The following is a 4,513-nucleotide window of genomic DNA, read 5'->3' as shown; positions in this document are numbered from 1 at the left end:
GGTTTGGTTAAAATTTATCTTCCTAGAGAAAAACATTCAATAAAAAAATGTAGCTCTTAACAAAAGTTTTGAATAAATAAAATAGAAGGATGTTTAATTTGATTGCATCTTGCAATTCTATAACAGGAATGAGTATACCATCAAATTCAATCTTCCATTTGTTAATTTAAGATATATAATGCAGGGTCTACTTCTCTGCTATATTTTCAACTTTGGGATTCCCATGATCTCTACTTATATCTATTGTGAAAAACAGGAGTCTACTACAATGATAATATCTATTTCACAGAGTTGCTAAAATAATAAATGAGATATAATGTATAGGCTGCCAAGCTCCTCTGTCTATGGAATTCTCCAGGCAAGAATACTAGAGTGGGTAGCCATTCCCTTCTCCAGGGGATCTTCACAACTCAGTGATCAAACCCGGGTCTCCTGCGTTGTAGGCAGATTCTTTGCCATCTGAGCCACCAAGGAAGACCACAAAAGTAATCATTGGCCTAAAACATGCTGTTTCACTAGAATATGGGTTCTTGGAGATAAAGACCTTAGTATATTTCTCTTTAAGTCACTGGTACATAGCTTAGTGCCTGCACGTTTTTCTGACTACATTTGACAGAAATGTAATTCAAATGTGCATAAGCAAAAATGAGAATCTGTTGCTTTACTCTATCAAAGAAAGCATGATAAAACTGAGAACTCTGAGCACAAACCAAAGGGTGGTTGGCAAGGGGCAGGCTGAGCTGTGGAAAGGCCACCCTACTCTCCCCTAAGAGAGTAAGGCATAAAGCATTGAGGCAGAGGGAAATGACCAGCTGCCCTTCACCGCCAGCTAGAACAAGCACGTGGCCACTTTCCCACAAGGCTGCCCACAATCACTCATCCATAGAAATGTCAGCCACCGGCATTCAGGGCCTGCAGGCCACCTACCACCAGGTCCTTGATGAAGTGGGAGTTCCTCCTGCCTGAGAATTTGAGACCATTGTACAACCACCCAGCCAGTCCCACAGTTTTTTTCTGGGCTCCAGTTACGAAATGAGGATGGATGCGTGCTGAACCAGCTGGCATGGCCAGACCTACAGAAAAACTCAGCACAGCTGAAGCTACTGTTCTGGCTACAGGGTTTATTTGGTCAAGATACTCACTTGTAATTATTCCAAAAAACTGGAGTCTGCTTGCTGTTAATTTCTTTGCCGGGACAGCAGGAGCCTCTGAGCTCTCTCATATTTGAAGATATAACCAAGAACTAAGAGCTAAAGCAAACAAATAAGAGTTCCTGATCACCCTAACAATCTTGATGTGAACATAGCCACTGAGACCTAGTCTGATTTATTATCTGGTTGTTGATAAGGTGATACTAACTGCGCTAACGTTTATCAGGCATAAACTCTAACTGTAATCAGGAGGTAGTATTGATACTTGATTCAACAGGAAAATGGAGCAAACTTTTAATAAGACAAACAAAAAATAAAACTGTGGGAAGAGTAGTTGATTCAAAGGAATAGTTGGAAGATTTCCTCAAATCTACCAGGAGCTATATCTTTCATTTCTTTCCTCTTTGCAAGTTGATTACATTCATCTTCCAAGTCTTACATCCTGCAGCTTTCAACCTTTCTTTAACCAAGCCCAACAATCTTGGATTTTCTTTGTCAATCTTAGATCAGGTGACAATCTCTGTATCAATCAAATATGTTAGTTTTTAAACTTCAGTTGAGTTTTATAATTGGCCCGCTCATAAGTCATTTCACTATGATCAGGGGGTCATACAAACACACAGTAAGATTCCAAGGTAGTCACAAGGAAGAGGCAATATAAGTTATAGGATGAGAAGAAGCTGCAGAGGTGGTTTCCTCAGCAGACAGTGCCACAAATTTCTAATAATCTTGACATTTGATAAAAAAAATATTGCTTACCAAGTGTCTGTTATTTCATATTATAGCCCCCAAATATACTCTAAATGTCATAGCTGTGTCAAGGCCCATTAAGACCTTAGCCATGGTTGCACAATCAGATAAGACATTATCACAATTACCACATATCTAGTTCTCTCCACCACAGGAACTACTGCACTGGCTTCTAATTTCTTTGTCTTGGCTTTGACTACATGCTAGGAAGACAGCAAGCCATGGGAAAAGATCAGGCATTTAGCGCTCTTCTCTAATATGCTGGCAGAGAAACGCTGACTAGCTTATACCATCAGAATTTCAATAACCTATCAAGTAAAAAATAAGTTCTATAAATTATGACCCATTATTGGCATTACTGCTATGCAGGGAAGGACTATAAATTGTGGTCAGATTCTGCTATTTCAACAACAAACTATTCACCTGCCACTTACTCAAGAAGGGTTTATTAAACCTCTGTTAACCTCTCTGGGAAGGAGCCCCACACATTCTCTGTGGTCACTGGCTCTGTCTTTCAGAAATATTTATTAAAGAAGCACTTACTGAGCACTTGCCAAGCTCTGAAGAACAAAAGCTACACATAAATAAATAATTTGAATGCCAAGTGATAAGTTTAATGATGGATATGCAAAGGCTTGGGGTGAGTCAAGTAAGAACACTTAATCATCCTGGAAGACAGCACTGACTTCTTTGAGATGGCACTTGAGTTGTCTTAAGCAGTTAGTAGGAGTTAACCAGGCAAAAAGGAAGGCAGGGATTCTAGGAAAGTATGAATAAAGGGAAGCATCATGGTATGAGCAAGAAACTCACACTTTGGTGTTCCTGAAGCGTAGACAAAAGGAAGTGAGTAACAAGAAACGAGGCTGCAGAAGATAATAGGGATCATGTGGTGAAGAGCCTCGGATACCAGATTAAAGGAGCTTAAATTAAACCTTAGAGGGAGAAACTTCCCAGGTGGCCCAGTGGTTAAGAATCCACTTTGCAATTCAGGGGACTTGGGTTCAAACCCTGGCTGGGGAACTAAGTGAAAGTTGCTCACTTGTGTCCTACTCTTTGCAGCCCCCTGGACTATCCAGTCCATAGAATTCTCTAGACCTGAATACTGGGGTGGGTAGCCTTTCTCTTCTAGAGGGATCTTCCCAACCCAGGGATTGAACTCAGGACTCCTGCATTGCAGGCGTATTCTTTACCAGCTGAGCCACAAGAGAAGCCCAAGAATACTAGACTGGGTATCCTATCCCTTCTCCAGTGGATCTTCCTGACATAGTAATTGAACCAGAATCTCCTGCATTGCAAGTGGATTCTTTACCAGCTGAGCTAACAGGGAAGTCCTAGAGAACTAAGATATCCCATATTCCATGGGGCAACCAAGCCTGGCCTATGGGACTGGGCTATGCACCCCAGTGCAAAAGATCTTGCATGCCACAACTAAGACAGAATGTAGCCAAATAAATAAGTAAATTATTTTTGAAAAACACCTTTAAAGCCATTGGAGTATCTCAGTTGGGGGGTGGGGGTGCGGAAATAGAGCAGTCATCATTCACTTTTGTGAGTATCAGTCTGGTTGATGTGTGGAGGATGAATGTGGCAGTTCCTAATGATGACTGACACCCAGTGTGGTTTGTTTCACTGCAACTGTTGAGAGTAGCACCTGCAAGGGCTTATAGTCTGGGATATAACCCAGCAGCCCACATACTTAAATGTAATCCCAAATTGTATTCCTTAAATAATCCCAAAGAGAATCTAATGTCTTAGCCATAATTTCTCATTCTCTTTGTTCTCAGTATCTCTACTCCCCACCCCCTCAGTTGCTCTAGTATTTTCTCTTTATGTCCTAATATTCTCTCTGCACTAAAGCTTGGGAAAGTATGAAAAACATTTAGCTATCATTTAAAACTCTTAAGTCCCACTAGATAAATGTTATAATGGCCCCCTACTCAGGAGCAGAGAATATACTTGACTCTCTAACATCCTCCTGGATCACATCTTAAGTGAGTATTGGAGAATATGCCTTCCTTGGGGTCTAGCCTCCTACCCATCAAAAGATGGGGACCTGAGGTTCTTTTTGAGTCTTGAAAGTCACACACTTTTCAAGTTCTGACTCATGGTTTTTTTTGGTGGTAAAATTTAAAACTTAGTGGGATATAGATACATCTTAACTAGTCTGTGCTGCTCAGACTAGCGATCTGATTCATAGCTTTGCCCTGATTCTTCATTTGTATGTTCACCCAGGCATCAGTGAAGCCTGGAACCTACCAGTTTATTAGTCCCACCCTGGCCTAATATTTGCACATGCTGGCTGCATGCAGATTTCCCAAGAAGCTCTGGATGATGAGCTAACATGAAGTGGCATTCCTAGGACAGGAATAAGACATACTTCTAAGAAGCAGTGGCAACCCCGCATAGGTGCAGCGCTGCACATCCGTGCTGACCACCAGGGAAAAGCTGCAGGAGGTAGACCCTCTTGGCAGGAAGCAGTCGTAGACGGAGTAGATAACTGGTGGGCCAAAATTTCATGAAACATATAAGTAGATGCACAACAACAGCATGCACAAGTTCAGAGCAGTCATGAAACAAAAAGCGGTGTGCCTGCGTGCATTGCACGTCAGCTG

At 41.5% G+C, this 4,513-nt stretch overlaps 1 pseudogene; it reads left to right on the top strand.

Moving 5' to 3' along the window:
- The first annotated feature begins 888 nt into the window (after nt 1–888).
- LOC120878630 lies at nt 889–1,267 on the top strand (annotated as a pseudogene).
- Nucleotides 1,268–4,513: the final 3,246 nt, after the last annotated feature.

This window comes from Oryx dammah, unplaced genomic scaffold, assembly GCF_014754425.2.
Source record: "Oryx dammah isolate SB20612 unplaced genomic scaffold, SCBI_Odam_1.1 HiC_scaffold_19, whole genome shotgun sequence".
NCBI lineage: Eukaryota > Metazoa > Chordata > Mammalia > Artiodactyla > Bovidae > Oryx > Oryx dammah.
This window is presented reverse-complemented; position numbering and strand designations above follow the sequence as displayed.